At 41.8% G+C, this 8,847-nt stretch overlaps 1 non-coding gene across 1 annotated transcript; it reads right to left on the bottom strand.

Moving 5' to 3' along the window:
* Positions 1–7,632: 7,632 nt before the first annotated feature.
* On the bottom strand, positions 7,633–7,714 carry trnas-uga (transfer RNA serine (anticodon UGA)). Its single transcript has one exon. It is a non-coding gene; the product is annotated as a tRNA-Ser (tRNA).
* Positions 7,715–8,847: the final 1,133 nt, after the last annotated feature.

The following is an 8,847-nucleotide window of genomic DNA, read 5'->3' as shown; positions in this document are numbered from 1 at the left end:
GACCAAGTGATGAGTGCCTATTCAAACTGGTGTTCGCCACTGCAGCATCTCAGAGGGGCTGAGCCCGTAAACAAACGCTCTATTTGCCAAATTTTCAAGTTTATTCTTTTTCAACTTTCCTGTCTGTGTACAGATCCATATGCCTTTGAAATGTTGAGAGTATACCAGAATCCACCACTAAATCTGACAATTCATTCCAAACACGCAAACCTTTCTGAGTGAAAAAAACAATGTCCTTCAGATCCCTTTTAAATTTTACCACTCTCCCCATAAAACATTGTTCCCTTGTTTTGAACTTGCCTGCCTTGGGAAGAAATAGTCATTGACCATTTAGTCTACCGTCTCCTTCATATTGATATAAACCTCTGTAAGCCCATCTCTCAGCCCTCAAGCTCCAGGGAAAATTTTCACATCCTGTTCAGCTTTACGCGACAGTCCAAACACTGTATGCCTTGCAACATCCTCATAAATATTATCAAACTTACGGAAAGTTCGCCATTGAAAGTGCATGTGCGTAAGTGCCTGAAGTGAGGCGATGCTGAAACACAAATCATGAAAAACGTGGTTGCGGGGCTTTGTGTGGCAGTGTGGCAGAGGTGTCGAAGGAACTGTCTTTAAACTATAACCTCGATCCAGTCATTGATTTGAATTCCCACAGGTGAAGTCGGGAACTCTGCTTTTCATGAAAGACCTATAAACAGTGAGATGTCAGGATTTGATCCCATATTCGGCTGTTTTTTCACAGGAACTTTCATTAACTAAGGCTGAGGGACTGCCCAAGCTCAACGATTCAAAACTATGCGTGCATTTACTTGACTATTCGAACACAGGAGCTTGGACTCATTTTTTGTGTGTTTCACAGTTACTCGGTGTAAATTTAAAACAGCCTCTGGTTATGCAGAAGAGTTCAAAGCTGGATATTCTCCACTGAAAATGCACAGGAAGAGGCAATCTCTTATTGCTTTTGTTGTAAACTGATAACTTAGACTGTTTAAACTGACAGGATAACGCGGATCCATCCATCCTCTTGGGCACCTTTAACTGCATTAATATCCGCAAAGGTAAACTCACACTAAGAGGAATGGGCTCATTGTGGTGAATTGTTAAGGAGTGGTGTGTGAGTCAGAGTGAATAGTGGTCACTAAATACTGACACTGACATTGAACGTTGCAACACCAGCTCCTCACTCACTTGCTGTCTCATGCCTCCCAGTCATCATTGCCTTTCACATTTTCCTCTCGTCCGTTCCACTTCTCAACTTATTCCCGACAGCTTGCAAGTTTTCCCTTAGAAACTGCAGCTTTAGGAAAAGTATTACTGGGATAAAGTCATTGCTCAATGTGATGGGATGCACCGTCAATCCCTAATTACTCGAGAGATTGAGATTTTGAGTTTCTCCGCATAACCCTGGATGTCCTCAGTAGCGGGGTACAGGCATGATGCCATGAGGCAAGGGTTTAGACGTCGTGACATTGAAGGAACAGCGAAATATTTTCAACTGAGAAACGCGAGAACCTTGGAGCGGTAATTGCTGTGATAGCTTTCGCTTGTATTTGGTGCCATTGTCCTTCTAGACAGATGCTGATCGATCTCTGAATTGTTCTGGCAGGATCCGTGTGTGTGTTCTGGGTGCAGCCAGGATTTAGTTTTCATTCGGATAATTCACAAGAAGAGAATTAAATCTACATCTCCTGACTGGGAATGAAAGCCTGTTCTGGGCAATGCAAAATCAGACTCGTATGCAGGGATGTCCATTGATACTGCAGTAGCCTCTGGGACCTGTACAAACTCTAGTGCCTGCTCTTCACGTCATAATCGTCTTCGTCAGCAGTGTATCTCTCTCCAAGTTTCCAAGTCGGTTCATATTATCACCCTTGGTTTCAATGTGAAGAAGTCAACGCTGTGATAATCTGATGTTGTTCAGCAGATATACTGCAGCAAGTTAAGTAAAGACTGATGCAAACACGAGCTCGTTTTGAGCTGTGCTGATGTTTTGGCAGCAAGAAAGGCATCGTTCAACTCGCCTCATTTCAGATGACGGGCTCGAAATGACCAGTGGTTTCTCGCTGAATTAGTTCAGGCTCTGGAATGTAAAAAACTTCAAATATGAAAGTACAGTGAAATGAAATGGTTCACAGAGTGGGGAATTCCAAGTGAAACAGTTACGGTGATTATGTTTGCTGATTTTTCACCTTGTGAATGCTGTTTCCCTGATGTGGACGTTTACATTACCTAGAGACAAACTGTCACAGCCAAACATGGTCTTTGGGTCAGTGACAGAATTGGTAACACGCCTGACATCGAGTTAGGGGATTATCGGTTCGCATTTAAAATCATGATGATGCAGCGTGCTAGTCCATTCCTGTTGTCTGTTAGGAACGGAAGGGTTTGGGATTTCGAATTTACAGTTTCTTTAGCCCACTTCAAATTCTAGCTCAGATCAACGTCTCTCATTGTCTGTAAAACTGGCTTTGGTTTAACCAAAAGCTGCCTTTTGGCGGTTGAGCTTGCATGTTGGAGCGGACAGCTGAAGTGAAGCACAAGGAGCTGGTCAAATTCTGAGAACTCTGCCACTCTCGGGGAATGTGTCTGTGTGTCTCTTTCTGTGGGAGACACGACGTGAGTAATAACACAGTGTGACTATGTCAAACTTCAATCTCATTGTTGTGTCATCTAAGATCAAAGTGAGAACCTCACTGCCATTTGCACTGGAAACATCAGAGCACAGAAGGTTATGGACCAAAGCTAGAAACTGGGAATGGAATAGACGAATGTCTTTAAACCAGACTGCACCATGGGCCAAATGGGCTTTCCCATTCTGCAAAACTTGAAGACGAGTAGAAAACAATCTGCAGTGAAACTGATCAGAAATGAAAGGGAAAAGCCATTGAGAATAAGTGCAAGAGCGTCTGTCTTCATTCAGTGTAATGACGTAGGTAGGATTTGGAACTAGAACTGCCATGGCATTAGTTCTATTTTCGGACAGGGAATGAACGTTTTATTTCCAAATATATCGTGGTAGCAGTATTTCTGACCACTGGTCCGAATCTGGTAATGCTTGGTTTTGTGCCAGGTTATCAAAAATCAAAAAAATGCAGGTTTTGGAAAGCTGAACTAAAAACGAGAACTGATAGAGAAACCCATTACACCTGGCAACGTCTGTGGAGTGAAACAGAGTTTTTTTTAGATGGACATGAAACAGGTTAGTTATAGATTTCTAGATTATACTGTTGGGAAAATGATAATCTTACCTGTCGAATCAGGATATTTATCAAAATCACTCTTGAGCTTACAAACGTCGAATTTGCAATTTAAAAGGACTTAATCAGCTGTCATGCTACTTTCATTTTCCTGAGCTGGTGGAAGGCTATGTTTTAATGGCAACATTTCATTTTGCTTTCGTTATTTAGCAGTCACGCCGAATGGAGAATTGTTTCTTTTAGTGTCTGCCTCAAAATGTGTCTTTGTTCTTTCTATATTTGTCTCTGTATCCTCCTGGGTCTTTTTCACATTCTCCGAGTCTCTGGCTGTCCATATCCCTCATTTCCCATTTCTGCTCTTGAAAAGCCTGACATTCAGAGACAGTTTGAGATTCGAACTGCTGAGAGGCTTTCTGACTCCTGGTTGGAGTCGGTCGAAGTAGTCTCACATTCTCTGGATAATGCGTCTGTCACTTCGACCTGAGGCAAGGAGACATTTCTTCCTCAAAATCTAAAGACTCTTTCGAAGTTAAAGTTGAATTCCTTATCCAACAGAAAAAGAAAATAATTACATGATAGCTGAAGGATGCATTTACTGTTAGTGTCCAACCAATGAATGGTGACAGCAGAGAATGAGGGTGATCATGTCGTGGTGTCAGTGCCATTACCACAACATTCCCCGGGAATGCTGCAGTGTCTCCTGCCTCACCACTTAATTTCCACAAATCTGGGAATGAAGGAATGAGAATAAGAGGATGAGAAGCAGAAGTGCTTGTGGAACTGCGGGAAGAATCTCCAAGTTAAAATAGTAGTAAAAAGAGCAACATACACTACTGGACTTAAATCTGGAGAATGAAGACGGAACTCGAAATCAGAATATAAATCAATTCAAACAGGACACTGAGTTTCTCGATCAGCAACACAATACTTGTGAGAAATAACGAGCTTTCAATACAATGAGCAGGCACCAGTGTGATGGGAGATGCTTTCACCAGCTAAGCCACAGCGCCACGTTAAAAGCCAGATTTGTCGTCCATATGTGCAATGTCTGAACCACTTGACCACAGGAATTCGAAAACGCGTTTTCTGTATTAGCGTTGCTCAGTATGAATGGCAATCAAACTCTGCTTGTGCAAAAACAGACATTTCAATGCTGAGCATGCCCCACTGAAAAGGCACAGAAAAAGACAGTATCCTCTTGCATTGGCATCCAACAGATATTTTCATCTGTTTAAACTGACAGAATAAAGAGGATGTGTTCATCTCCTCTCGCGTCTCATTAACCACGTTAATACACACGCAGGGATTTTCAAACCAAGATGAACAGGCTCATTGTTGTGATTGACAGCAGTGGTGTGTGAGTCATTGCGAACAGTGAGGAATAAATAGCACTGACACTGAGCCTTGCACCATCAGCTCCACACTCACATCTTGTGTCATGTCTCCTCGGCATCAGTGCATTTGACTTTAATTATTCTATCCTGCACCTGTCCTCAAATTATTCCCGACCGCTTGCAGTCGAATTAGTAAATGCAATTATTAGAAATGCATTTCTGGGACAATGAGATAAGATTCACTGCCCATCCCTAATTATCTCAAAGATGTAGGGGACGAGTTACTTTTGTCAACTCCTCAAAGACGCCACTCCTGACGCCACCTTGTCAATGTAACTCACCCAGGGAAGAGCAAACTGACGCCACTCAGTCAGTGTTACTCATCCAGGGAAGGGCAGACTGACCCCACACTCTCAGTGTAACTCAGCAGACTGATCCCACACTGTCAATAAAAGTCATTATCTGAAGAGCAGTCTGACCCCACTCTATAAATATAATTCCCTCAGGGAAGAGCAGACTGATCCCATTCTGTCTATGGCACTCACCCAATGAACGAACACTAAACCCACTCTACCAATGTAACTCGCCAGGGAGGACCAGACGGAAGCCAGACTGTCAACATAAATTATCGAGGGAGGCGAATACTGACCCCGCTCTTTCTATTTCACTCAGCAGGGAAGAGCAGACTGTTACCACTCTGTGAAAGAAATTCGCCCAGGGAAGGGCAGACTGACCCTACTGTATCTGCGTGACTGACACAGGTAAGAGCAACTAACCCAACTCTGTCAACGTATCTCCCTCAGGGAAGAAGACGCTGACCCATCTCTGGCCATGTAGCTCACCCAGGAAACAGCAGATTAACCCTACACTGTCTATTTAAGTTCACAAAAATCCTCTGAAGTACGTCCTATCCAGACACTCCTATTACAGAGACATCACTGCCTCTGTCACCGTGTGCGTTTAATGGCGATTCCAAATAACCTGCAAATGTTTAGAATGTGGCAGCAAACCAGAGCAACCACAAAGAAATTGGGCAAATGTGCAAACTTCCATCAGGCTGTCACCGAAGCTTGGAATGGATACCAAACCCGACAGCAGTCGTGATTATAAAATGGTAGAACAGAAACCTAGCAAAAAGAATTGCGACCCTGTGTGTTGCAACGATGCTGAGTATTAATTAAGCCCCCTTACTGTAGTTAATTTCCATTTTCATCACTGCCAACTTTCTTCAAAGCAAAGCACGCACTTGCTTTTTTCAGAGTTCCTATATCCCGCTTTCATCGCGCTTTTTACCGAATCATATTTCTGACTTTACAAACTACGTCAAACAACTGCAGAATGAGTTTTGTTCCATTCTCCACTGATGTTGATGCTAGTAATCCGGCATATTCAAGTAGGACTTGATGCACTTGCGGGTGGTGTATTCGCGGTATTTTGGCTTCTTTTTTTCATTTTCGGTCTACTATTTCGAGTTCATTGCGCAGACTTCTGAAGAAGACTTTTTGGAGTCGAAATGGTAACTGTGTTTTCTCTCGCAAGACAGACGTAGCTTTATTTCTGTTCTCTTATAAATTGATCTTCTTCTGATCTTTGCAAGTACAATAGGGTGCATTACTATTGCTCGGTTTTAGTTTCAAAATCAAGAGAAACATGAAGGAGAGAATATCAAAGAACACAAAGTTCTCAGTTGTTAAGATAATTTTTGCAGCAATGGTGGACATGAAGGTCAACTTAAGATAACGGTTCAAGAACATTTAGTCTGTGGAAGTGGTATGTGACTTTAGTTCCAAATATATGTTTCCGTTCTTCCAGTACATCTTTTTGACTCCCAGAAAATATTGATTGTTTTCTGTATTCACTTTGTTTCGCGACATCTGTCTTCTGGTCCACCAGGGACAACTTGAATTTGCGTCTGCATTGGATAAGATTTCGCTCTTTCTTTCGAGAAGCAAACCTGTGTATTATGTAACACTTATCATGCTGATGGCGAAGAAGTTCAAAATGAATTACGGTTTATGGATCGTGAGCAAGAATGAAGTGATCCACTTGCGAACAGATGTCACCACGCCCTATACCTACATCGGGCCTGAACGGTCCATTGGCAGAGTCTGCAGACAGGAAATGTCTAAGTGACTAGTCCTTTGTTCAGTTTGATTTGATACCAATGGTAGTGCTGTTTTGGTGCAGAAATGTGCCAACATCTCTGACGTTAGAGTCAAAATTTAAGTCACATCTACTCCATGGAGTGTCTTCACATATCGGAACATGCTGACATGGAAACATCTAACTCTGACAGCAAAGGTTTTTTCATTAAACTGGGAGTATGTTTAACTAAGCAATTCAGACAGCCAGGATGAATAATTGGCATTTGGTTCTTCAAGCTGAGCTCTCGACACCAACTGCTCCAACGAAGCCCGTGGATAAGTTCCCCATCGATTATTTTGGTCAATTTTAGCCTCAACAACAACCTATTGTTCTGAACAATGCTACACCACAAGCAGAGGGCTAAGTCTGATTTTCATCGTTAATTTTCAATTTCAGTTCTTAATGCACAGTTTCTTACGAATGTGGACAGCAGAAGACCGTTAACATTCCATTTCTAATATTTCCAGAAAATTCTACTCCGCTGATATCGCCTTGCCTTTTCACATCGCAGGCCAGGAACCTGGATCAGTCGAGTTCCTTTCCACACATGGAGTTGCTTTTTTCTAATTCGTTGACTGCTGATATAATAGATTATTGGCCTTGAGAGTCAGCTGTAAATTAGGTGAACTTTCTCAGCTTGACTTTCAACTGATCCTAAAAAAAAATTCATCACCTGCAGCTAATTGTATTGCATTGCTTCTTGTTTTGCTGAATTCCACACCCCGAACATCCAAATTTCACGACAGTTCGACAAATGTGTTGAAACTGATTCGTGTTGGAAGTTGGTGGCTTTTTGTGTCTCGACATATAATTTATTCAATTAGATGACTGGGTCAGTCTTGAAATTACTTCGGATTCTTCACAGTTGAAAATTTACTTTCGATTGAATGCAAAGCTCAAGCTCCACGAAATCCAAATCCTGCAAAGGAATTAATGACTTTTAAAAGATTCAACGCTGTGAACAGGATTCGTAGCTGTGCAGGAAGACCCCATTGGATTTCAAATCCAACGCCTTAACCTCTCGGCCATCACAGCTGCAGCAAGGATGGCAATTTTCACAGTCAAACAACTGAATTCATTTGTTGGAAGAACAAATTGTCAAGACCCAAAATTTCGCCAAATCCTTTGCAGAGACCCAGACGAACGTTACCTTAGCAGATTGACAGGCTTTCACCGCAAACTAGATTCTGACACAGCTGAAGTTGTGGGAATGATTCTTCGTCGAATTATAGAATCACGGATGTACACCACGAAGAGAGGATCATTGTCTCACTGCGTCCGATCGATTTTGACTCAATTGCTCATCATCTGGTGCCAAATTAGATATGCTATTGTGTTTTAATATTCATCGAAATATGGTATTAGAAAAATTGATGCTAAGTCCATAAACACTAGCTACATTAGTAAAAAAAAAATCGAAATTAGAAAGAATGCAGAACCAATTTACAGAAATGGATCCAGCAACTTATCTGTAAGTTCTGACATCAGGTAATGAACTTGTGAGCACAAGAGAGGAAGATTAACCGAAGATTTGGAACTTGAAATCGTCTTGACGGAATTATTTGCAAAGTTTTTGCGGTTGTTCTCGAGTCATCAAGTCGTTGAACAATACAACACGGAAAGTGGCCCTTCTTTCCAACTTGACCATGGTGACAGATATCCTAAGTTAATAGGTCCCATTTGCCAACATTTGGCTCACATCCCTCTAAACCTTGTTACTCATATATCCATCCAGATGCCATTCAATGTTACAGTTGCATCAGACTCCACCAATTTCTCTGGCATCTCATTTTGGACACGTCTGAAAAAGTTGCCCCTGACATCCCTTTTAAATCCTTACCCACTAATTTAAAACCGATGTTTTCTAAATTTTGACTTCCTCACCTGCCGGAAAACACCGTGACGAGTCAACCTATCCATGTCCCTCATGATCTAATAAATAGCAATGATTTGACTTTATCATACTTGTCAGGAAGGAAATGTGTGGAGATTATTTGTCGAAGGTATGAAGTAGAAAGTCTTATGTACAGATTTTTAGAAATGCATCTTGGAGAAGTTTTTAATAAGTCATTGAAGTCTAGTAGCAGTTGTAGAAGTCTGTTGTGAGAGCTGCAGAAGGATTTCAGGGCACGAGAACGAAGCATTATTTCCAATGTATGGTGGCTCAG

This window comes from Chiloscyllium plagiosum, unplaced genomic scaffold (genome assembly GCF_037043375.1).
Source record: "Chiloscyllium plagiosum isolate Xiang-an unplaced genomic scaffold, Cpla_swu_hap1 HiC_scaffold_39, whole genome shotgun sequence".
NCBI classification, from domain to species: Eukaryota; Metazoa; Chordata; class Chondrichthyes; order Orectolobiformes; family Hemiscylliidae; genus Chiloscyllium; species Chiloscyllium plagiosum.
Note: the sequence above shows the minus strand (reverse complement) of the source record. Positions and strands in the feature narration are given on the sequence as shown.